General features: G+C 39.6%; 1 long non-coding RNA gene across 1 annotated transcript; it reads left to right on the plus strand.

The window, feature by feature from the left end:
• The first annotated feature begins 4327 nt into the window (after positions 1-4327).
• On the plus strand, positions 4328-26882 carry LOC121930399. The gene is made up of 4 exons (XR_006103930.1): positions 4328-4438; positions 13102-13212; positions 13959-14066; positions 26808-26882. It is a non-coding gene; the product is annotated as an uncharacterized LOC121930399 (long non-coding RNA).
• The last annotated feature ends 493 nt before the right edge of the window (positions 26883-27375 follow it).

The raw sequence follows: 27375 nt of genomic DNA on the forward strand, positions 1-27375 counted from the left end.
GTCATACTGAAGATGGAGCAATTTTTTCCCCTGCAGCTCCAGAGAATAGGACCCCGGAACAGTGGATTCATACTACAGGAAAAGAGATTCCACCTCAACGTTAGGAAGGATTCTGACAAGAAGAGCTATTCAACAGTGGAATATGATGCCTCAGACCATGGTGGAGTTTCCTTGTTAGGAGGTTTTTAAACAGAAGTTGGCTAGCCATCTGTGGGGAATGCTTTGATTGTGAATTCCTGCATGGCAAGGGGGTTGGACTGAATAGCCATTGAGGTCTGATTTTATGACAGGATAGCTAAAGCTAAGCATGGAAATATTTACTTTTTGGATTACAATTACCACACATGCTAGCTGGAGGATCTTGGGACTTATAGCCCCAAAGGTAATGTCTTCCAATGTCTGTGTGTTCATGTAGGCCTCTATGAGAAAAGAAAAACAGTTCAGCTTTTCTTAGAAGTGAAATTGACTAGAACAGATGCTGCTTGAGAGCTTGTCTACTCAATTTTGCCACTCCATTGATTTGGCTGGGATAAGCAGTCACGGCTACAATTAAGAAAGCAGAGGCTACAAGCTCTTTCCCAACTCCTGCAGGGAGCCTGCCCATTTTCTGATTTGTGAAGCTACTGATGCTGACTCAGAGTTAGTCCACAATAGTTTGCTAGGTGGGGGTTCCCAAAATCAGCTTTGCTTCCACTTTGGGACTATAGATTAAATGGTTACAGTCCAATTTTACTCTTGACCTTTAATATAACTGAGAGCTGTTTTACCTCAAGGTGGAGGGATAAAAATAATCTGTCAAATGTATAATTAAGCTCCATTCTGCTCAATGTCTCTAAGCTATTCTACTTCAGAAGTGTGTTGAAGAATGAAGCAGCAGACACCATCACACACCGTTGGATTGCAAAGATTATCTGTTTCTGCTTCAAGATACAGTTGTTGTGTTGTTGTTGTTTTGAAAAAAATAAACCTTCCACATGCAGATATGTAGCATACTTTTGAAAAGGCACTTTCCAACAAATTGGAGAAGGGAAAAATCATATATAACTCCTTTGGTGCTTATGAGAAGAACTTCTCTAATGCAAGACTGTCATCTAGTGAATGATTTTCACCAGAAATGGCTGGATGGCTCTCTAATGTCATGTCTGTCAGTAATGACATTTGTTGGGATTGTATTACAGACGGCTTTATCTTGAGAGATTGATCTGAATAGCATTACTCTCCTGCTTAAATATACTGTTTGTCATTTGAGGCCAAAGCTGTCTGAATTTAAGCGAGAAATATTAGGAATTGGTGGAAATGGCTCACAGTTGAAATTCATTCTGTATTCTTACACTCTTCTGCAATAATTTGTTAGAAAGCATTTTCTAGGTGTGTGAATGCTTGACAAGTAGTATGAAATTTACTACATTTAACAACACAGCGGTCCTCAAAATCTACTGCGGTTTGGTTCCAGGACCCTCCATGGATACCAAAACCTATGAATGCTCAAGAGGAATGCTATAATTATCAGCCCTGCGGTATCTCATAAAATCTAATTTTTAGCATTTGCTAGTATTTGAGTAACAAATGATAATGACATGCAACAGTGGTCAGGATCAGCAATGTCTTATTTCAGTATGGTGGCATCTAAAAGTCAGTATTTGGCAGTGCCACTGAGCATTCAATAGAGCATAAGTTTTGTTACATCTGATATGCAGCAGTTTGTCTTTACCAGCATCACCCACGTAGAAGGGAATATCTGAGAGGTACAGTCCTGCACCAGCAATAAATGAGGCCTCAGTTTAGATCTAGCCATTGTTGAAGCATTGTTGAGGTGAAACATCAGGAATAAACTCTTCCAGAACACAGCCACATAACTATGGATGCTGGCCATGAAAGCCTTCGACTTCACATTGTTGAAGGAAATTAAGTAGCTGGAGGTGTATTTTTTTATGCTTGTGGAAAGGGCCTTGGGATTATTACTGATCATAAATTGAACATGAGCCAGAAATGTAACTGTGCAGGAAAGAATGCTTTTTTCTAGACTGCATTAGTGGAAGCCTAGTTTCAAATCTGAGGGGAGTAACAGTCGTGCTACACTCAGCTCAAAATGTAATGGTGTTTCAAAGCCAATGAAGCCCTAATTGGGCATCATTTGATTTAGAAATGAAGAGTCTTGTCCGCAGTAAAGTTAAGATGTAAAAGCCTGGAATTCAGCAAATCAGTAAAATCAAAATATGATTGATACTTTGCATTGTGGCTATGGTTCCCCATGTATATTTACAATTATATTTCTTTTTAAAATGTAGTTACTGAAGCTTTATTAGGCTTCTGTTCTGGGCAATTAAGCTAAATTTAATTACAGTGAAATTAAAATTCTTAGATAAGACAATTAACGTGATACCATATCCTATTATTATAATTTAGATTGTAGAGATGATTTATCCATTTTGCTCCAGCTGTTCTTTTATGAGCTTGTTATTTGTCATCATTTTTTGGTCTGCAGCTAAACTTCCTCTCAATTATTTTCCTTCTCTTCCCATCACACTATTATTCCACAGGCTTTTGCTCACCCTCTTTAGAGAGCCAGCATAGTTTAGTGTTTTGAGCCTTGGACAAGGACTTTTGAAAACAAGGTCTGAATCCTTCTTTGGCCATGTAAATCCAGTCAGTGAATTTACGCAAGTCACACTCTTTCTCAGCCTCAATTGGAAGGCAAAGGCAACCCTCCTGTGAGGAAATCCTGCCAAGAAAATTCCATGATAGGTTCATCTTAGGGCTGCCATAAGTCAGAACAGACTTGAAGGCATACAGCAACAAACAGCCCTAACTTTTCTAAGCCACTACATCTTTCACCTTATATCTGGTATTGTTGTTTTTCTAGTCAGCCTTTTGACATCAGCAGAAACAAATAGTAAATAAACTCCAACAGATTTTAAAAACAAAATCAACAGGATTTGGGAGACAGTAATAGCATGATTGTGAGCCAATAAGGTGTAGTTGTTCAAACCTTGGACTACGACTGGAGACTGGGGTCCAAATCCCTATTCTGCCATGATAACTCACTGGATTACCTTAGGCAAGTCACAGTCTCTCAGCCCCAGAAGAGTGAAATTGCAATGCTACTCTGAGAAAAACCTTTCATAGAGTTATCTTAAGGTCATAGTATGTCAGAAATGACTTGAACATTCACCACAATAATAGAATGATTAAATTCCTGCTGCTGAATGAAGAGTGGTAAGAAGTTTCAGTGGCAACCTGATCAATGAGTGGCCAGAGGTACAGAAATATCAAGGTCGTCTCTAGACAGGGCTAATGTGTCAGGGGGTTGTGATATATGTTGCTGTAGTTCTCACGGTTTTTTAAAAATAAATAAATATCCAAATGAAATTTCTGTTATTCTAGACTTCTTTCTGGTAAATCCCAACAGCTACTGGAAAATTATATTCCACACTGGAGTGGGTTTCTTTTTATTTCTAGGAGCTGATTCAGACTGACCGAAAGACTTTCACAAATCCTTTTTGTCCCTAACAGCAAGGTGTTTAAAAAAAAACAAAAAAACATGATGCTTTTCAGTTTGCTATGCTTCTCCTTTTCATTCATTATACCCATTTTCTGCACATTTTAAGTTCTCTCTCTCTCTGTGTGTGTGTGTGTGTGTGTGTGTGTGTGTGTGTGTGTGTGAGAGAGAGAGAGAGAGAGAGAGAGAGAATTTATGCCTGCAGTCACATATGCCTGAATGGCAAGACTGTTCCTAGATCCCCCCATTGTTTTACAAAACTGCTCTGTGTGGAAGCAGGGAGGAGAAAAAGCAATGGAGGAAGGAAAGGGAGATGAGGAAGAGATTTAATAATCTCTTTGATTCCCTGTAAGATATAGCAGAACAACAACAACAACAAACCCTTTTCTCTCCCCACTCTTTCACTAAAATACTGTGAAATGCCACCTTTACATTATAAAACTACAGAAGAAGAAGAAGAAGAAGAAGTAGAAAGAAAGGGTGGGGGAAAATTCTCCTTCAAACTCTAAACCATGTTCCCAGTTTAAAAAGAAACTTTGGAAGAGCCACACTGCAGATCCAATGACTGCTACAAACAACCCCACAAAAGAAGAGAACCAAAAAATAAAAATTATAATGGATGCAGAGGCAACAACAACCTGGCAAAAACCCTGGATCTATATTTCAAGGACTTGGGCTTTTTTATTCTAGTCTGAAAAAGGCCCAAGTTAGCAATAGCTGGCAAAAGCCTGCATCTAATGGCCAATGGAGAAATGTTTATCTTGTCACAAACTGTTCCAGTAAATGATTATAAAGTTTGTGATCATTAGCTGACAGGAGCTGTGTGTACTTTACTTTTCTGTATGTTGGGGAGATCAGTTTCCATGCAGTCTATATCTTATGTTTATTCATAAATTCATTCCTTTCCATTTCCACCTTGTATTTATCCAGCAAGTGCAGGTAAGTTCATTTCATGTAAAGGGATGCATTTGTCAAATGTTCCTATTTGCCTGGTCACATCAAAAGATTTCCTTTACATATTAATTTTTTTACAGGTATAGACTTTTCTTTGTCTGTCTGTCTGTCTATCTATGCATTTTGCCTTAAGTTATACTTGAAATTGGGATGTGTGATTATTTCAATTTTTGAAAGCTCTGCAAATCCTTCTGCCTTCTGCTTGTTAAAAATGCTGTTTGGGATATTATTTCATTTTTAAAGGTTCTTCGAATATCTCCCAACACAACTCTATGGGCTGTTTGCCTCTCTCTCTCTCTCTCTCTCTCTCTTTCTCTCTCTCTCTCTCCTGACTGTTCAAACATAACAGACTTAAAAGCAATGGTGGTAGAATAAACAGTTTGATCATCTCCATCAAAGAACTGGAAGGCATTGGACAAGCTGTTCAGTCCACCAACTCTGCTTTCAAGTGTTATTGTATGGGATAGCCTTTATACAGCTCTTTTTTAGTGTTTCCCCCCCTGGCTATAACACATTCCTTCTTTGTTTAATCACATGCCCATAGCTTCCTATCCTGTACCACAGAGGTACTTGATCCTTAAAAGATTATTCCTTTTCCCCAGAATATCACTATCTAAATCAGTTTTGATATCCTGTATGTATGTATTCATATCTTTTTCAGCATCAGTTCTTCAAGCATTTGTATTGCCATTTATTGATCTTAGATGGCTCCTGTTATGCAATTACTTTTAAAACTCTATAGATCGTGAATGAACAAAGTGTTGCCTTTAGGCAGTATGTGTATCCCTGAACTAATTTTTTAGCAGTATCACAAAGAGGTGACTAGTCTCTCCTAGGGTGAATCCACACTGTAGAAAGAGTGTAGTTTGACCCACTTTAACTGCCATGGTTCTATCGTACAGAATCCTGGGATTTATAATTTTGTTAGTCAATACTCTTTGTATTGTCAAGCTGCAAATTCCAGGATTCCATAGAGTGAAGCTACAGTACTTAAAGTGAAGTCAAACTGCATTATTTCTACAATGTTGATGGATCTGTGATCTCAGGATCCAGCCCTCAGTCATCCCTATAGCCCGATTAATAAGGGACACTCAAAGAACTGAAAGAATCCTGTGCTTCCATTTTGCACTATCTAGTAAACCCCAGTCAATTTTAAAAACAGTTTATCTTCAATTTACATATTCATAACAATGAACCTGAGTATACTTTGTGGGCAGTGAAGATGTGGCAATAAGGAGTCTCTGTGTTTGTTCCTTGTCTTAATTTGTTTCCAGGAATGTCTACGTAGGTATGCACAAAAAACACAAGGAGGAGGAGAATGATAAACCACACTTCTTTTTCCTTTAGACTAATAGACATAGGAAGCTGAGGATAGTGAAAAACAAGAGAATTTTTTTTAATTGTCTGGACATAGAAGGTATATATGACTGAAATAGATAATAATAGACATTTTTAAATGAAGGTGTACAATTATGTTTTTATGGCAGAATTTGCTATGAATTTAAACTATGAGAATTGTGTCAGTTGCTGACAAGATCTTTTTGCTTTGTTTTTCATATGTTTATTCTAAATTTGAATAAATAAAAGCTTGCCTTTATCTTTTGATTCACTGAAATTTCAGACTCCTGGGTCATGGTAATTTGCATGTGACTAAGCCCAGAAAGCATTTACTGTAGCAAAATAAGTGATTCACAACTCCTTGAGTAACACTTCTATAGAAGGTACAGCATTCACTCCTATGATTCTTTAAGAAATACTAGGAATTCCGACAAATTCAGACTAGATTAATTAGGACATTTTGGTCCTCTTTGTGCATTTTATCTTTTTCATTGGAGCTAAGTACATACTCCTTTAAGGGCTCAACAGGCCACCTGTTTGGCGCAGCCTGCATCTGCCCCTTTCCTCATCGGATTAGGGCTGTGGCAACCGCATGCTGTGGACCCGATTTGGCCTTTTCGTGGCACAAAAAGAAGCTGCAAAAAGCGACTCCTTTTTGCGCTGTGGAAAGGGTGTCCTAGCCACTGCGGCAATGGCTTTTCGGTGCACCACATTTAAATGCTGCACCAACAGAGCACTGTGGGGTTGGGCACATGGTATGATGCTGACATGGGGGACAGCATGGGGGTGGTCGGTGTGCATATGCCATGCCCCCATGCCGGTATATAACACTGGTCTGTAGAGGCTCTCAGTAACCTAAAGGCATCTCAGTTCAGTAGACAAGATGAGCATAACCACCTTTAGTCTTCCCCAAAAAACCAGTTCCATTGCACTTTGTCTCTCCCAAGCTATCATCCAGCAGCCACTACACTAGAAAGCAGCAGAGAGAGAGAGAGAGATCTGAAGCAGCACTATGCCTTTGGCTTTATTGGTAGCACAGCCGTTTTGTACTCTTCTTTGATATGTGTTTCTGTTACAGACAGTCATGATGAGACTATCCAAATCTAACTACAGTTGGCCCTTCTTATACACGGAATTTTTATATATGGATTCAAGCATTCACGATTTGAAAATGTTAAAAAAAAAGATTTTCCAATTTTTATGAGGGGCACCATTTTGCTATCTCATTATATTTAATGGGACTTGAACATCCACGGGGGATCTTGGAACCAAACCCCAGCGTATAACAAGGGTCCACTCTATATTAAAGCATCAGAGCTGCATGAAATCTGATAATTACATAAGCTTCATAATATTAAAGATTAAATCTTAAATCTAGTTGTAGCATGTAAAATATAATTTGTTGCCATATCTGATATAGTAGTCAAGAAGATGAAGGTTGTATTAAATACTCTTTTGTCACAGTCACTCTTTTATCACCACTGTAGGCTAAGCTGCTGTAGCCTTAGAATTACTCGTTGCTGTTGCTGTGATCTAAGGACTTTATCACACAAGGCAATAAACCATAATAACAGCTGGTTAATAGCATTTATTGCTGGGACTTATCTCCTTTCTTATCCCTTTGCCTTCTTTCTGTTGTTATCTCAGTCGGAGACCATTTGGCAGGGGGTTCTTTCCATTAGCTCAAAATCTCAATGAATGATCTCCTTTCCTACTTCTGTGGTACTAGCATTTGCAATGTGATAAATCAATCCTGCTTTAATTCCAGTTGTGGGGAATCTGTGGGTGGACTTTAGGTATTGCTTGCTCTTTGCCTATCAGTGATCAGAGATGGAGTGTCTGAGTTAAGCAGACAAGATTAATTACTGGCAGATTAATCTCTCCTGCTTCAGGAAGTCTTCTCCCCAGGGGGAAAAAAGACCTTTTATATTTATAATAATTTATGTATATAATTTATATTTTTTCAGGGGGGTTGTCAGGGTGGTGCCAAATGTTGTGTGTGATAAAGTATTTTAGTGCAAACAAAGACTGTAATGCTGGAAAGATTATGAAGATTATGAAAGTGCAATAAAGAGAGTAGTCCTGACTGCATAGCATTTTTAAAAAGAACACAATTTTAGTGGGAGAACAGGTGGTGTGATAAAGTCCTTCAACAGATAAAGCACAAACATGGGAAAGGAGGAGGTATATGAAACAGAAAGGGGAAAGGGTTCCATAAGACATATTTCATATCTTTTCCTTTGGGAAAAAGAATAGCATTTGCCATTTTTGTCAGTGTTCAAAGAAGTTGACTCCTGTTTCTTTCTGTTACAATTATATATTTTTAGACTACCAAAAGAAGAATAAAAAAAAGTCTGCCCAGACTTTTGAGTGAAAAGGATTATTATTTCTGTACCAACCATTGTACGTATTCAGTCTGTCATCAGTGCGGTCATAGCAGTGTGGTCATAGCTGAACTGAAATGTGTTTGTCTAAATTATTATAATAAAGCATGTGAGATTGCTGGTATTAATTACTTTCACTACTCTTGCTACTGCACCATGACTTAAAAGAGTCCAGTGGTTAAATGCTGATACTGCAGCCACAATATTGTAAGCTTGATCCTGAAGGAGGACTTCAGTCTACTGAACCTTCTATCTTTTTGTAGGTCAGTAAAAAAAAGTACCCAGCTTGTTGGGGACAATTGACTTACAGATTGCAAACCACTTAGGGAGTGCTAGTTCACTGATAAGCAGTATAGAAATGTACTTGCTATTGCTATTATACAGTCAGATCTATCCTGTTCATATTTCTCCATCTTTTTAGCCTTCATCAGTTCAATGAAATGATGGCATAGGCCATCTGACAGTGTACCAGGAAATTCTAGGGAGTGGTCACGTCTGAGAAAAGGCTTACTGCAGCTTGTAATACATAAAGAAGTAAATGATGCCTTCCTTACATGAATAACCTAAACCAGTGGAGTTATTTTGGTATAGGAAACAGAAAATCCATTCACTAGATCTCCCCATTTGTAGAAATAAAAATACAGTGTTGATGAATGAAAGAATAATCTGCTGCTCTTTTTTGATATCCAGAAATTTCTGGTAGAAAGGAAGGAGTTAACATAAATATTAGTAGAGTAGTCTTCATTTTCTTTCCCATGGGATATGGCATAGGGTAATGGCACCACAGTAATAGATAGTAGTGGCTTGGAAAATAGAAGTTTTGGTTGGGGCAACAGATGATAGGGAATTGTTGCTGGGAGATGAAACATGGGAAGAAGAGAGGTGGCTGAGAAAGGAAAAAGGGAGAAGAATGGGAAAAGAAAGGGAGGATAAGGGAGAAGTGAGAAGAGGAATGAGATAATTTTGGAAAGGGAGGGCAACCTATTTGTATTTGTTGACTGTCATTTGTTAAAATGCCAAGAAACATTATCCAAATGTTTATTTAAATTATTCTATTTCCCTCTCAGATTTTTATTTCAAGGCCCATTTGCCACATTCTAGGTGCCACAAACAGACCTGAGTGGGGGAAGCTGGAAGTTCAGCAACTCTGTATGCTGGGGATGCACTCAAGCAAAATAATATGGTTTTTCTTATTCCACTATATTAAGTGGATGGAATATGGTTTCCCACTTATTGTGAAGGACCAGGGCAAGGAAACATTGTATCTAATTTTGGGGAGTGGAAAAAATCAAAAGTTGCTGAAGCAGCACCAAATATCATAAAAATATAAGATATTGTCCTGGGAAGCTTGAGTATTACATTTCCAGTTTGTAGGGATAAGCTCAGACTATTGAGCAGCTAGGGTCTGGTGGTTTGGGAAGGAATGCAGAGAAATGGAAAGACCTGGGACCCATTCACACTATAGAATTATAATGATATTATTCCAGTTTAACTGATATAGTTCCATCCTGTGGAAACCTGGGGTTTGTAGTTTGTTGAGACATCGAAACACTCTGGGTGAAAATGCTAATATTCCCTCCTAAACTGAGAGCTAGCTTGGTGTAAAGGTTTAAGTATTGGACTATGACTTTGGAGAGCAGGGTTTGAATCTTTGTTCAGTCATGGAAACCCAGTGGTTGATGTTGGACAATCCACACTCTTTCAGCCTCAGATGAAGGTAAGGACAAACCTGCTCTGAACAAATCTTGCCAGAAAAATAAAGAAACATCTCCAGCTGCATTTTGAAATAAGCTATCAAGTGGCCTCTAGAAGGTTCAAAATGCATGTTTTTATATATAAAAAAGTGAGGGGCTATACAGACAAGTGGCATGCCAACATGGCCACATCGCCCGAAAAACCCACAAAACGCTACCTATCCCTATTCTTTCCACATTATGTCTGGCTCTAGTAAAAAAAAAATGTTAAAGAAATAATGCCCAGAAATGTATCTACTTTGTTAACTGAGGTGTATATATAGCATTATTTGCAAGAACATGAAACATCTATATAAAATTATGATTTCAACCAGCCAATTAATTTATTTTGGGTGAGAAAGTGCAGTACCTCGGTCATACAGTGGTAGCAGAAGGTGAAGCACTTAATCCAGAGAAAATATGGGCAGCAAAAAATGGAAAATCCCAGATATTCTATGGCAAATGTAACCTTTTCAAGGATTTCTTAATCTAAGAAATTAAGACCATTAACCAATCTTCTTCAGGGAATGATAAGACAAAAGCAAAACTGAAACTCCCAGTAGTATTTTGCAGGGAAGGAGAACAAGTTCCAGAAACTACAGAGTGCCAAGAAGCTTGTGAGCACACAAAAATGTAATTGACATCTGCCCCAATTTTGGTTTATCCAGATCACCAGGGTCCTTTTAAACTGTGTATTCATGCCATTTTTAAATGCTTGGTATAATATTGGCACAAATGCAGGAAGGACTGGAAGAGAGAATTGCTTATGCCAGCTGGAACCTAAAATGGATTGAGAAAAACCTGGAAAAACAGAGTTCCTTTAAATTAGAAATACTGCTTCTTCTAAAACTAAAATTATATGAATAGAATGTTCTTTGAAGTAATTACAAACAATTATCCTGCTTATTTGGGATCAACACACCTGTGAGTATAAGAAACATGGTAAGGATATCTCTCTGTGACAGATATAAGAATGTATATCCAAAGGTGGCACTTCTTACTGGTCTAAGAACAGACTGGTGAAAAAGGAACCTTCCCTGGAACAGTGTAATGAGGTTGGGTTTCTCTGTACTTAGTATTATTCCCTAAATTTGAGATTAACATTTTAATATTGAGAGTGTGTCATTTTGGCAGTCCAATGACTCTACTCCAAAGGTTGAACATGTTACAGTGGCAGGGGGACTACAGGTTTGTGAATTGTTCAACTGAGACAGCATACTCTCTGAAAGATTATGGGAATCTTATATCATGAGTACAGGGTTTTGTTTTGTTTTTTCAGGGAAGGAGAACAAGTTCCAGAAACTAAACAAATAAATAAATAATGATGTTTTAGTTTTTAAAAGCCATTAATTGACTTTTTATCATTTAAAAATGTACATATTTTAAAGCTAAAATGACAGTGAATCTTATTAATATATGCATAGACTGATGTCTACTTTCCCTCCTACTCCTACAACAGAAGAAGTGAGAGCAGAATGCATTAACACCAATGTCGGATGAAAGTACAAACAAGAAAGCCTGTAGCAATGTAGGCAGAAAAACAGTCTTGACTGATATATTTGAATGTGTGAAAAAAACAAACCCAAAAAACCATGCTCTACAAGCTAGTGAATAAATTATGGCTTAGTATTGACTAAAATCCTGATCAAAGCTAGAATAATTTCAAAACAAGGTCTTCCCTCCATTTTAACTGCTACCACTCTCATCTTGGAGGGAGAGAAGAACCAGCAGTATCTGCCGGACTTGCTCTCCTTCCACAATGCCAATCCCTTCTCCAGAAAAAAAGAAAGAAAGAAAGGTTGCAGCAATACAACCTGTCTTTTGTATTCACCTAAAGCATGGGCAAGGCCAGCTTTACCATTAGGCAGAGTGAGGCCATCAGATCTTGGAAACAGCAATCGAGTGCTAGAGAGACAAATGTGAGACTTGGGTTTTGCCTCATAAATTACATTTGTTACCTTTTCAGGTGTGGGGAAAATTATTATCAAGGGCTTGCCCTGCATAGCTTCCAAGATTAGATGGGATATAATGTCTCTAGTGTATTTGAATCATTTTCTAGTGCGATAGTGGACTTTTAATTTTTCTAACATACTCAGCAGATTCTATAATTTTCTGCACAGCAATACACCCCTCTAGTTATTTGCTGCCCCAGAATTCATCCAGCCTCTTTTTATGCCAAGCAGAAATCTTTGACATTAGCCTTGACTGTTGTATTGCTGTGAAGTCTCTTCCATTGCCTTCTAGTTGGCCTTTAACCTGATTCATATAGAAGTTAAACACAGATGGTGGAAGAATTGTACGATCTATCAGTTGCAATCTGTCATGAAACAAAATTATAATTGACATTATTTGCAAAGGAAAATCCTGACTGACATTCATTATTGCATCTGATATAACAGATGACACACCACACTATCAGCTCATAACAGCTACTTCCCAAGTATTGAAAATAAATGAACATATACTCTGGAAAGATTGATTTATGTATGCTGGTGCAGCTGAGATCTTAATTCAGCCATGCTGCTACCAGATAGAATAGGTAGGTATGAGGCTGGAAGCAGATAGGATTTCTACTTCTCAACAAATTAAATTTTGCTTTAGCTTTTGAGAAAGACTGACAGAATACATTCAAGCTACCAGTCATATACAAGATGAAATGGCAGACTGTTGAATCTTGTGAGTACACTTGGCTCTCCATATCCACAAGAGAGCCAAAAAGAACATTTTGATTTTGCCATTTTATATAGGGGATACCATTTTACTATGCCACTGTAAATAATGGGACTTGACCATTCATGAATTTTAGTATCCATGGAGTGTCCTGGAACCAAACCCCAGTAAATACCAAGGGCTCATTGTATTAAAATTTTATTTCCCCTGCATTTTCACATCTTGAGTACTTTTTTAGAATTTAAATAGGCTTTTTACATGGTTAATTTTTAGTAAACATATTTATTCAGAAATAAGGTCCTGTAATTTAGATGCATCCAGCAACATCACTAGGGAGTGAGAAGGATGAGGTGTGCAGTGCACTATGTGACACTTTTCAAAGGGAGTAACACTATTTGGGTGGCAATGAAGATGGTGTACCTGCCCCCTCCCCCCCAGGATACCTCTATCTGGTTGGTGGGCAGGGACAGAGGCAAGTATTGAGGCACCTCTGTGCTGCTCACCACCACCTTTGTCCCATTAGCTCTTGCTGTACTGATCTTGCTTGGGAGAATGAGGGAGGAGAAGAAGATCCATTGTTTCCACCATCCTCACCCTGATTAGGCCAGCCATGTATTCCCAAAGGCAGCACCTGGTGAGTAGCGATGCTCTGGCAAGCCAAGAATGTGGAAGGGAGAGGATGAGTGGGGTTTCTCTGACGATCAGCACATGCTCTTACACATGAAGTAGCTGAGCACTGGTGGGAGGTGGCATCATGCAGGTGTGTGTGGGCAGGGCACCCTATTTTCCATAATGGCTTCACCCCCACTTTCTGGTTGGCAAGGGGTGTGGTCATGGAGATTGCTGGAGAGACAGCAATCCTAGTGATGACACTGGAGGGTCTCCCTTCTCCATTAATATGTTTGAATATATTAAGTAGGATTGCCATTTTAATTGCTTAGAATAGATGGTATCATAGTGATAATATAATACATTAAAGAGAAATATTTCTCCAAATTTCTGTTTAGTCAGAAACTACTCAAAGTAATAATAGCCTGTACAAAGTGATTGTTCACATTTTTGGTAGTACAGTTTGAGATTTAAACGTTTACAACTGTATATCTGTGTGCAATCTGGAATTTAGACAGACTCAAAGGTTGCTTCATTTATCAAACTAAGAGTGGAAGACAGGTGATAGATAGCTCAGAGCTAGACACATGCTTTTGATCCAGAAGGCCTCAGCTTCAGTCCCTGGCATCACAAGCTGGACATTATGCATAATAGATTATGGGAAAGATCTTTACTTGAGCCCCTGAGCCACCATTACTAGTCAAATTTGGCAGTACTGGATTAGATATGCCAAAGTGTGACTCACTATATGACAACTTTATGTGCTCACAGAATCACTCCTCATCAGCATGTAACACAAGCAGTGATCAAATGCATTTCAAGAAGCGTTTGGGGAACAATAACTTCAAATACATCAGATGCCTTGAGCTACTATATTCTGTGAGTAGAATCACTAGCTGGTTTCATGAATATCTTGTTAGTATGGTAATGATTCAGAACATGAGTGAAATGAAAATGCATTCCAGCACATCACATGGAGAGAAAGGAATGGCTCCAACATCATCTCTTAACAACATACTTTCTTTAGCTATGCTAAGTTATACATTGCAAATTTTAGAAATAGTTGAGAAATTTGTTGGATTTGTGGTTATTGAGGGGCCATTCAGACTACAGAAAAAAACGGGTTTGAAATCGATTCTTCCACATGAAGTTCATATTGGGCCCGATTCTGTCACTGATTCTGTCACATGTCGGGGCTTGCACAAGGAAATGCCCCTTACCCCGGGGTATCCAGAGACACTAGAACAGCTGTGAGGTAGGAGACACTAGACTAGCTTGGTATCATCTCTATAAGATGGACATAAATAGGACTCTAATTAGTAAAACGTTTATCCTTCAGGGCATGATTTTGTTATTTTCCTAAAGACTCTATACAAAATAAGATCTTGCTTGTATTTGAGTATCTCAGGGCTCATTCCCACTTACATTTAAACCAGTTTGGGATTCGCCTTTGCTCCGTGTTGGTAGAGGTACATGTGAAAGGTCTATCTTTCCCACTATGAAAGTGGATCTTTTCATTATCTCCTTGTAATTGCTTCTTTTTTGGCACAATTGTTGTCTCTACTAGTTTGTGCCACTTCAAAATGCATGTCAATCATCTGTGCATCATCAGTGACATAAGTGACAGCCTGGGCAGCCCAGCTTGGCAACTATATAGAAGATTCAATTCATTGGTTTTGCAACTATGTGCCTACTATGAGATGCCGTCAGATCGCCCAGTTCATTGCAAGTAGTTGCAAAATCAATGACTCAAATCTTCTATCAATTAAAAAAATGATAGAAGATTCAGTTCATTGGTTTTGCAACTACATGCCTCATTGATTGCAAATAGTTGCAAAACCAGTGCATTGAATCTTCTATTAATTTAATTATTTTTTTTAAAAAAAAATCATGCGTCCATAGCTCACACCACAAACACAAAGGCAGGGCTGGGAGGGGGATGGTGGATCTACCAGAAACTGAGGATGGATGGTAAACACCCCTCTGCTATTAGCCCCTCTCCTCCAAAATTATGTAATTCATATCTGTTGGTCCCACTTGTTTGAACACGCTTTGGAATCAGTTCTTTTCAAAAGAACCTCCAAAGAAATAGTGTCAGGAAAGAGTGGGTTTTTTGCATTTGCCTCGCATTATCGTGATTGAAACTGATCACAGTAGGATTGGAACCAGTTTCAAATGGAAACAATGGTCATATAACCTGATCAGCAATTTGCTTTAAATCATAGTGGGAGCACGGCCTCGGTTTTTAAGAAGAAGAAAACATGAGTGCAGGGACAGGGTACAGACAGCTCCCACACAATAGCTTACTTCTTACAAGCAGAGTACAGACCAAGTGAAACCATAGAGTAAGAAGCAGACAGTTAACAGAGATCATGAAGAATGGAATGTGTAAATTACACTGCCAATCTGTTTCCTTTTTATCCGAAAAACTCATGTTTCCTTAGAAACAGGATACTGACAATAGCTGATGAGAACATACCCAAAAGCTTCTTAATCCTGTTGTTTCATATGCAATTGAAGCATTGCTACTTTTCTTCATATGTTGCTAACCTTCTACTTTAATTACTGTACTATGTAATGTGCTTTACACTGAACTGCTCTTGAAAAAATATTGTACTATATAATTTGCTTTACACTGAACTTCTCTTGTTTGCATACTTCAGATTTGTTCTCAAACAAAATTACTTGATTATCATAGAATAACAGAGTTGGAAGGGACCGCAAGGGCCATCCAGTCCAACCCCCTGCCATGCAGGAAATCAAAATCAAAGCATCCCCGACAGATGGCCATCCAGCCTCTGTTAAAAGACCTCCAAGGAGGGAGATTCCACTACACTCCGAGGGAGTGTGTTCCACTGTTGGACAGCCCTTACTGTCAGGAAGTTCTTCCTAATGTTGAGGTGGAATCTCTTTTGCTGTAGCTTGCATCCATTGTTCCAGGTCCTAGTCTCTGGAGCAGCAGAAAACAAGCTCACTCCCTCCTCAATATGACATCCCTTCAAATATTTAAACAGGGCTATCATATCACCTCTTAACCTTCTCTTCTCCAGGCTAAACATCCCCAGCTCCCTAAGTCGTTCCTCATAGGACATGGTTTCCAGACCTTTCACCATTTTAGTTGCTCTCCTTTGGGCATGCTCCAGTTTCTTCACATCCTTCTTAAATTGTGGTGCCCAGAACTGGACACAGTGTTCCAAGTGGGGCCTGACCAAAGCAGAATACAGTGGCACTATTACTTCCCTTGATCTAGACACTATACTTTTATTGATGCAACCTAAAATTGCATTGGCCTTTTTAGCTGCTGCGTCACACTATTGACTCATGGTTTTTTTATTTTATTGTGGTTTTAATGTTGTTGTAATTTTAACATGATTTTAACCTTGTTGTGATCTCGCTTCGATCCATGGGGAGAGGCGGGAAAGTAGAAATAATAATAATAATAATAATAATTATTATTATTATTATGTTCAACTTGTGGTCTACTTGGACTCCCAGATCCCTTTCACATGTAGTTTCATTCAGCCAGGTGTCGCCCATCCTATATCTGTGCATTTCATTTTTCCACCCTAAGTGCAGTACCTTACATTTCTCCGTGTTGAATTTCATTTTGTTAGCTTTGACCCAGCTTTCTAGTCTATTCAGGTCATCTTGAATTTTGATCCTGTCCTCCAGGGTATTAGCTGCTCCTCCTAATTTGGTGTCATCTGCAAATTTGATAAGTATGCTCCCAATCCTGTCATCCAGGTCATTGATAAAGATGTTGAATAGCACTGGGCCCAGGACAGAGCCCTGTGGGACCCCACTGGTCACTTCTCTCCAGGATGAAAAGGAGCCATGGGTGAGCACCCTTTGGGTTTAGCCGGTCAACCAGTTACAAATCCATGTAACAGTTGCCTTGTCTAGCCCACATTTTACAAGCTTGTTTACAAGAATGTCATGGGGCATGATTGCATACCAAGAAAACCATGGTGAAAGCAAGCAAGACCATCTCATTCAATACCTGGCATAATTATTGCTTTTACCATTTACTTCTTCTATCTAAGCAGTTGATTCTTTCTCTTAAAGCCCTCAATGCTTAGTTCTATCAGATTTCTTTTGAAGCACCTGTTCCTACATTAACTTCCCATTCATTCTGTTAATCAAACAAAAGAGGCTTAGTCTGCACTGTATTCATTTACTTTCATTAGATCAGCATTCCTCTGAAGAGATTTCATTTACCATAGATGTGTTAAGTAATTCAGTTCCAAAATATTGTTCACCTAGATCTATGTATGAATGAATACTGTGTAACAGAACAATTATGATATGCAGTTTGCCTAGCGCTGGAAGCCATTTTTCCCTGATAGTATCTTCAAGCCACTTCTAATTCTTGTAATGGCCTGCAGAGAAAAAATGTGCAATAAGTTGTTTTTAATGCAGACCAACTAGTGCAAGGTTCACATCAGAGACTGCTATTGACTCCAGAACTTTGGGCACAGGGAACCTTGGACAGGGGTCTTATTCTTCATTAATTTTCTTCTCAAAGACAGCAACAAATTATTTTAGCTATTTTCTTTTTGATGCAAGTTCAAGACTTATTCAGTGCAAAATGTCACATTTCTTTTCCCAAAAAAAGCTGTTTTCTGTGCAAAACAATTGCATGTTAGTTTTATGCAGAGTAGTAATTTGACCATTGCACTAGGACTAGAAACCAGGGTTTGACACCAGGGCTCATCTGAAGAGACTATCAGTTGCAGTCTCTTAGCTTGAGGAAAGCAAGGGCAAACTCTCTAGGAACAAATCATGCCAAGAAAACCATGTGATAGGTCTGCATTAAAGTTGGAATGACATGAAGGCACACAACAAGTCTGGAACTGCAACAATTCTTGTTGTTTCAGGATTATCCTTGTCAAGGTTTCTTGACACTTTTTTTTAAAGTCCCATATTTTTAATCATTTTATTTTAATTTTTTTCAACATTCTTCTCTTCCTTAATCTTGGGTTTCAGTGGTAGTTCTACCACTGCTGTTCCGAGTTAGTGGGAACTGTTGAGATGAATCCAGTTTCCAATACAGGATCAGTTCCTGTAAAACCTGGAACAGCTGTATGCAAAGAGCTATAATTAAAAACTAGTGTGGCTTCCCCACCCGTGAGATCAGAGTTATCAGCTGCCTCCGATTTAACTTTTCAGACTGTCATACGGACATAGGGTGCTACTTTAGACTGCCAGAAACATGGTTTATCTAGTCCCATATTGTCACCTCTGTCTAATTCCTGGTAAAGTAGGGCCTGAACAGACAGGCCAAAATAAAGCTGCTTTGGTCACTTTGGAGGTATGCTGTTTAAATGACACACTCATCTTAAGAGGCTGGAAGCCATGCCAAAGCCATGCTCCAGTCCTAAGATATAGCCCTGAGTAGAGCATGTAGAATTCTGGCCATGGTCTTTTGATTGGTACAGTTTGGCTTCTGGTTTGCTATCTGACTTCTTTCTGTCTATTTTCTGTTTTGCTTCAACTTTTTATTCCTTAAACAGGTTGCTCTTCCTTCCCACCTGGCCAAACAGAGCACCTGCTTTTTCTTGATGGGTGTGAGAGCTCATTTCTAGTTTTAAAAAATTGAGAAAAAGTGTGGGAGCAGCATGAAATGGAAACTCTCTGAGATCCACAGTGTGTTGGAAGAGTGACATACGAGATTATCAAATGCGGCACCATCGTCACCCAAACATCATCAAAATCGGACGGAAGTGTCACGGTGTGATGATGGCTTGCACTTCTAAACTGAAAAGGAAGTGTTATCATTATGGAAACATCAGGGAAGCAGCCCTTTTCTTATTAATGAAAAGGGCTTCTCTGCTGACAATTCCATGATGATAACGCTTCTGTTTCAGTTTAGAAGCACCAGGCATGATCACACTGTGACACTTCTGCCCCATTTGGGCAATGCTCCGGACTGCTTGTGATAATCTTCTAAGAAGTTTCCCACTTCTTAGATGAACACATGCTAATTCAGATACAAAGTTTGTACAATACAGTGTGTATTATTAATGCATATAATGAAAAATGTAGTGAAGTTATAGATGGATGAAACAATATTATGGCACCTTAGAAAACCAACAGGCTTTCTTGCTCTTTTTTCACATTAAGGAGTTATACCACTTTAACATGGCTCCATCCTAGGAATTTCTGGAATTTGAAATTGCATGAGTTATTTAGAATTATCTGCAAGAGAGCTTTAGGGCCTCTCAAAACTACTAATCTCAGGATTCCATAGGATGTAGTCAGAGGAGTCAGTGGTATACAGTCCTCATTCTCATGGCCTTTGGATCCACGTCCCTTGCTTATGCGCAAGGGACAAACAGAAGGAAAATGAATGGGGTGCATGCTTGTGTTGCGCCCCCATGTGCCCCCGTGCATATATTCAAGCTAATGGGACTTGAATATAGGTGAAACTCTGTTTTCATGAGGGAGTCTAGAATGGGTCCCCTGTGAAAAAGGAGGGGTGACTGTAATTGTATAGTGTGACACAGTGGACTCCAGCCTACTTCAATATATGAAGATGAGCTTTTAAGGGCTGGACTCTAAATCTTATACTATCCCCACAAAACAACCACCAAAATTAAAATATGTCAGTCTTTAAGTTACCACAAGACTCTCTGTTGTTTTTGCCACAATGGACCAATATAGCCATTCTCCCGTTGTAATTTATATATGAAGAGTTGGTAAGAATGGCAGAAATGGAGCCAAATTCAACTTGAAAACTATGAAACACAAATGGAATGGAAAAACAGAGTTCCAGCCACCCCTAGGGTAGCTGAGCCAAAAATCCACTATAATGACATAACACTGCCAAAGGTGTGACAAAGAAACATACATAGCTAAAAAGTATCAAGACCAGAGTGAAGTGGGGAAATGCATTTCATTAATAAACAAAGTCTTCCATGTAAGCACCAGATAGGCCCTTTTCCAGGCAGACACTTATTAGTTTCTTTTCTCCAGGCTGGAAAAGGGATCTGCAAGGGATCCAGGAAAGAATAAACTGATCATCCCATAAAATGGTGACCTACACAGTGGCAGCCAGCACCACAGCCGGCAAACTTCCCCTAGGTAAATCTGAAGGTCCCCTACATTTTGGGGAAAGCAACTAATGTATTTCATGAGCAAACAAAGCATAGCTCTTATTGTAATAAGATATCAAAATATTGATATCGTATAAAGACTAATTACTGACAATTTCTCCAAAATGGGATTGTGTCAAAATTGAAAAAGAAAAGAAAAAAGCTTGTGAAATTTGGCATGATGAGGAAAGAATGTTTGTTATCACTCAATGTACACATTTCTAAGTATAAAATCCAACAATTGTGTAAGAGCACAGAAAATTCAATAGGATATTCTGTGTGAAAATCATTACAGGTTTTAGTGAAAATGAAAGTTCTGCATTGCTTTTAAAGGTACCAAGACATAATTCAGGTAGATCTCTTCAGTAGGAATTTTATAATGTAGGAAACCATGGGAAAGGTCCTGTTCAATCCTCTGAATGATCTTCTAGATAAAATAGGTTATGTGGAGCCTGGCTTGTGAAGAAGATCCTCTTAGGGGCTGTCAGCAAAACACCCATGTTCCTCCTGCTTCACATCAACCTTTTTGGAAAATGCAGTCCAATACCCCAAGACTGGGATTGGGCAGACCAAATGTCAGTCTGGCAACTCTGGTTTGATCCCAGGGTTTGCATGGGTCAAAATCCTCCACCATTTGCCATGGAGTTTCTATGCATAAGGATTAATGCATAAGGATTATGACTTGAAAAGGTTGTGGCATCAAAATGCACATGATCTCATTTTAAAAAATGTTTTTAATTGTTTAAAATTGTGACAGCTCTAATTGGTTTTAAAATGTTCTGTTTCTATCTTCCATTGTTATAATTTGTAATATATTTTGTGTGAGATGATGATGATGACAACAGCAACAACAACAAATTGTAGCCATGTTGCTGACAGATAAACTAGCGCATAATATTTCAGACCTGTTAAACACCCCTGCATAATCCATGCTATATTCTGGGTCCTTCATATTTTTATATGTCTCATATTTGGAAATAGCATGTTTTTGATTGATTGATAACCTTTCAGAAACACTAGGTCAGGTTCCCTGAAAAAAAAAAAAAAGGTTGTTTCCCCCAAGTTACATGGATGTTCAGGTAAACGAACTCAGAACCATCAAATCTAAAGTGCTTCTTCCTTCTCTCAAGTAATCTGCATTTCCTCTCAAAACCTGACAAAAAAAAAAAAAGATATCTTCACACCCAAAGCAGTAAGCCAGTCTCCTACTGCCTACCCTCTGTTGTGTTTTTAGCCATATCTCTATTCACCCATCTCAGGGAGATCCCTATCCAATCATTGCTTTTGTTAAAACCATCAACAAGTCAGGAATCCCATCACTGATTCCTGGGACAAGTCATTCAGCCTTTGTTATCTGGCCAGATAACTCATTACTTAGGACAAAACCTAACCACAATATACACAGCCCATACTGCATACCCATACACTCTGTATGTTCTGTGTTGCTGTCAGACCTCCCACTTTGAGCCACTCCAGCTTTCCATGGTCTTCTCTTAGGACAGGCTATAAGGCCACTGCAATCCTTAAAAACTCCACTATCCACGACGTGCTCTCTTGATCCCTGTCCCTCATGGTTGGCAGCTCAGGGGGGAGATGCGGTGCTGACTATGTTGCACCGCATCATTAATACTTCTCTAAGAGAGGGTCAGTTTCCATCTAAATTGAAAGTGGCAGTGGTTAAACCCTTGCTTAAGAAACCCTCCTTAGACCCCCTGATTCATAACAACTATCGGCCCATCTCGCTGCTACCTTTTTTGGGGAAGGTGATCGAGAGAGCAGTCGCCTTCCAGCTTCAATCAATCTTGGATGACACCGATTTTCTGGACCCATTTCAAACTGGCTTCCGGGCGGGCTATGGAGTTGAGACTGCCATGGTCGCCTTAGTTGATGACCTCCGTCTGAGCATGGACAGGGGAAGCGTGTCCCTGTTAGTGCTCTTGGACATCTCGGCGGCTTTCGATACCATCGACCATGGTATCCTTCTGGAGCGCCTGAGGGAGCTGGGTATCGGAGGCACTGCTTTGCAGTGGTTCCGGTCCTACCTCTCGGGTAGATTCCAGATGGTGGAGCTGGGGGATTGTCGCTCCGATAAGAGGGCACTTACATCCGGTGTCCCTCAGGGAGCGATTTTATCCCCTATGCTTTTTAACATCTACATGAAACCGCTGGGAGAGATCATCCGGAGACACGGGGCGCGGTGTTATCAGTATGCTGATGACACCCAAATAATTTTCTCTGTGTCTCCGACTGATGCAGTAACTAAGGATGGCATCTCTCCTCTAGATGCCTGCTTGGCGTCAGTAATGGGCTGGATGGGGGAGAACAAACTCAGTGTGAATCCAGGGAAAACGGAAGTACTGGTGATAGGTCCCTCGGTTCCGGGTGGTGAGATTTGTTAGCCTGTCCTGAATGGGGTCACGCTCCCCTTGAGGGACTCGGTGCGCAGCTTGGGAGTACTCCTTGATTCGTCGCTTCATCTGACATCCCAGGTGGACGCGACGGTCAGGAGTGCTTGTTATCAGCTTCGGCTGATACGCCAGCTGCGCCCCTACCTGGGCCGTCGGGACCTTGAAACTGTTGTACATGCTTTGGTAACCTCTCGATTGGACTTCTGCAATGCGCTCTACATGGGGCAACCCTTGTACCAAACCCGGAAGCTTCAATTGGTGCAGAATATGGCAGCCAGACTGGTCGCTGGTAGTTCCAGGACAGACCACATAACACCTATTTTAAAAGATCTCCACTGGCTACCCATTCGCTTCCGAGCTCAATACAAGGTGTTGGTTTTGACCTATAAAGCCCTAAATGGCTTGGGCCCAGGGTACTTGGAGGACCGTCTCTCCCCATACAATCCGCCCCGCACACTCAGAACATCTGGGACCAATTTGTTAGAGGTCCCTAAATCCCATTTGGTGAGGACCTCACAGAGGGCTTTTACTATCGCCGCCCCCCTCATTGTGGAATAAGCTCCCTATAGAGCTCCGTTCCTCTGCATCTTTAGTTTCTTTTAAGAAACAATTAAAAACGCATCTATTCCAGCTGGCTTTTTCACTCTAGGTAATAGTGTTCTTTCTCTGCTCCTTGTTGTTGTTTTTCGACCCCGGATTAGTGCAATATATTGTCTTTTTCTTGCCCCTAGTGAATTGTGATTTGTATAGATTCCTGTTCCTACCCCTAGTAATGATGTTTTTAAACTTTTTATATTGTGATGTTTTATCTGTATTTTATTGTTTCTTGTCTTGTAAGCCGCCTTGATCATGCAATTGGAAAGGCGGGATATAAATAAAAATTATTATTATTATTATTATTATTATTATCCCTTGCCCATATTTCCATTTTAGTTAGCTTTGTATGCTGTGTTTGTTTGGATTACCATCTTGTGTGTGTGTGATTGCATTCTGTATATTTATTAAATAAAACTTTCTTAATTCATCCACAACCTGGGCTCCTCCCAGTTAATACTGCCTTGTATGGTGTATTGGTGCCAACAGTCCAAAGGTTACCCAAGCCAGTTGCAAAATTAACTTCCCCAACATTTGAAGTGTTGCTGATAGCTGGTGAGGACCCCCAGTCTCTCCACCTATTCTTTGGGTAACAGACCAGGAGTTAATGAAACTATTTTAGGCGGGATACAGACCGCCAATTTGGGGCAGGCTGTAGCTGCCCCTTTGTGCAACGTATTGGGGCCAGGGCAGCCACAGCGGCAGCCCAAAGGCCCCTCCCTGGGCCCAAAAAGGGGTGTCCTTGGGTCTTCATGCCCCAGGACACCCCGGGAGCCCCAGCCAGGGGAGAAAGGGGCTGCTCGGTCCCTTTCCCCCTGGCGCCATTCCCGTGGCAATCTAGTTGCTACGGAAACAAAGCTTCCCTCCGGGAAGGAGCTCTGTTTCTGAGCTCCTTCCTGTGCTGCAGTTAGGCCGCCACAAGCGGCCTGATGTGGTGCCAGGACGTAACAGCTGTGCCACGCCGTTTGGACGCGACACGGCCATTACATCAAAATGGTGGCGCCCATGTAGACAGGGCACCACCATTTTGACGTACTGAGTATGTCCTAGGGTTAGGGAGCATCTAAAAAGGACGCTTCCGGTCTACCCTAGCATGTACTCAGTACATGCTTAATGGCCCATCTATACAGGGCCTTAGTTTATTTCCACACATGAACTAATCTTAACCTGATGTATGTGCACAGTAGTAAGAAGATGAAGTAGTCTAAAGTCTGGAGGCAAATGTGTTGAGGTTGTAAATGAGTGTAAATTCTTCAAAATGATAGAATTTTGCACAAGATAAATGAGTTAGAGGGCTGTTTACAATTGCAGTGATCTTCCCAAAGAAGAGATGAATGTAACTGAATCTAAAGAGCAAACAAGACTCTGATAGCTTGTCAATACCTTTAAGAGCAGCTGTCTGTTAAGGGGGAATGTCATCCCCAAGAGGAAAGATAGGTAGAAGAGACACTGCAGGAAGGGAAGAAAACACAAAACAATTTATGCTATTGCTGATTTTCTTGTGCTTAATTCCTTTACTTTAATAAGTTTTCTCTCTTTTGTATCTCTCAAATAAATTGTTGCAATTGTGGCAAATGTTTTCTTAAAGTAACATATACTTTTAAAACTCAAACATATGCTGAAATGTTTAAACTGTGTAATCCCTGAGCAACGAACTAATCAATTTACAGCTACACTAGGCTTAGAATACAACACAGGAATTGCATAGCGTGTACTAACTGTTTAGCAGCGATCCATGAGAATATTACTATGACAACATCACTTAGAGATATTGTTACAGGGGTTGGCCTCCAGTGCAAAAGGACTTTTTTTTTTCTCTCCACCCAACTGCAGTCTTTCATGCTATTGATAACCTGGATGCATGCAGTGTAGGTTTTGACTCTACAGGGGATGTGGGGGAAAGAAAATTAACCTTTCTACTCTTGCTGATAAAAGAAGTTTCATTAGTGGATCAAACACTCTGAATCCTGACCATAGAGCTCTTCTGTGGGTTTGTATTCATTTATGATGCAAGTGTAAGAGTGTTGCCTCCAATTGTTCTATAAACTTCCAAAGTAGTGGTCCCCAATTTTTTGGGGGGTTACCACTCCCTTTCCTTTTGGATAATAACCCTAGTGTCCCCCAGATTTTTTTTTTGACATTAAACATACTGTTCTACTTCAAATTCAAAACAACCAGTCTCAGTCGCACCTTGCTTTGTACCCTAAACACTTAACAGGGGGATGGCCTCCTGTATTGGTTCTTTTCTTTACGAAACCCTTCTCAGTTACGTGCAGACTGCATATTTAATTCAACAATCTTCCAAAAGTGTTGGTTCTTGACCATAACCATATTTTTACTTATTCACTTTACTGATAAGAATTTTTGTTCTTCCTAAGGCAGGCATGTGCTTTCTTCACAAAGGACATCAAAGGATATTAGAGGACCATCCATAGTGGCAAGATGAAATGTATTTAAATATTTTTAAATGGTGGAATGTAGTAATAGATGGGTATAACCTATTTCAAAGATATAGATCAATCAGAAAGGGAGGAAGAATAGCATTATACCCGTGAAGAGATTAATGACTTAACTTCTGGAAGTCACATTGAGAGCCTCTGGGTAAATAATAAGGGGGAAAGAAATAACAGGGATGTCACTGTGGGAGTTTATTACACTCTGCCCAAGTCACACTGAGGACATGGATGATACCTTCCTGGAACAGATGACCACACTTTCAGAAAGGATACATATAGTAGTAATGGGGGATTTCAGCTATCCTGATATTTGTTGGGCGTCAAACTCAGCCAAAAATTTAAGGTCCAACAAACTCCTCACTTGCCTTGCAGATTATTTCATGGTTCATAACATGGAAGAGGCAACAAGTGATCAGCTATTTTAGATCTGTTCTTAACCTACAATTATAGCTGGTTAATGATGTGGAAGTGGCATGATCCTTAGGTAGGAGTGACCATGTTCTCCCGGAGTTTGTTATAAAGCAGAAAGGGGAGGCCAGGCATAGTCACTCATGCATTCTAGATTATGAAAGCTGATTTCAATAAACCCAGTACTGATGGTCAGCCTATAGTCAGGAATACTGAAAGAGAAGAAAGTTCATGATGGATGGGAGTTTCTTAAAAGTGAAATATTGAAGGGATAATTACAAACAGTTCCAGTGATGAGGAAAATGGGAGGTGCCTAAAGAAATCAGATTGGATGTCTAAAGAACTTTCACCTGAACTAACATTCAAAAGGGACATGTAAAAAAACATGGGAAAAGGGGGAAATCACCAAAGAGAAATTCAAATGAATAGCCAGTATGTGTAGGTAAAGTCAGAAAAGCTGAAGTGCAGAATGAATTCAGGATTGCTAGAGATGTTAAAAACAAACCAAAATAGCAAAAGGTCTGGAAACACTGGAATATTTTAGGGAAGCTGGGTATGTTTAGCTTGTAGAAAATAAGATTAAGAAGTGACATGAAAACTGTGTGGAAATATTTGAAGGGATATCATATTGAGGAGCAAGCTTGTTTTCTCCTTCTCCAGAGACCAGAACTTAGAGCAATGGATTTCAACTACAGGAAGTGATTCCTCTTCAGTGTTATGAAGTACGTCCTAATGGAAAGAACTGTTTCAGTGGAATACTGTATGCTGCCTCAAAGTGTGGTGGAATCTCCTTCTGTGGAGGTTTTTAAACAGAGCCTGGATTAGGGGCATCACTAAAGGAGTGTAGGTGGTGTGAGCTATACCAGGTGACACCCTAAGGAGTGTGTGACACTACTGCTTCCCCAAACATCTATCTTTTGGCAGAAATGGGCAGTGGTGTTCACTGCATCACTTTAAAAGATTAAAGAGATGGTGAGACTTGGTGGGAGGAGAAAGCAGAGGCCTCAGATTTTTTACAAAAATAAAAAACATTTTTTAATTTTAAAAAAGTTTAATTTTTATTCTTTGTAAATTTTCTTTTTAAAAGTCACATATTTCCAAATTTTAACTTTAACCACATGAAACCATGTACTTTTACATTGTGCCTTTGTGTATGATATTGTAATTTCACTGTATTCTTTTAATTTAAACATGTCACAACTATTACCATATCATCAGTGATATAAGG

This window comes from Sceloporus undulatus, chromosome 5 (genome assembly GCF_019175285.1).
Source record: "Sceloporus undulatus isolate JIND9_A2432 ecotype Alabama chromosome 5, SceUnd_v1.1, whole genome shotgun sequence".
NCBI lineage: Eukaryota > Metazoa > Chordata > Lepidosauria > Squamata > Phrynosomatidae > Sceloporus > Sceloporus undulatus.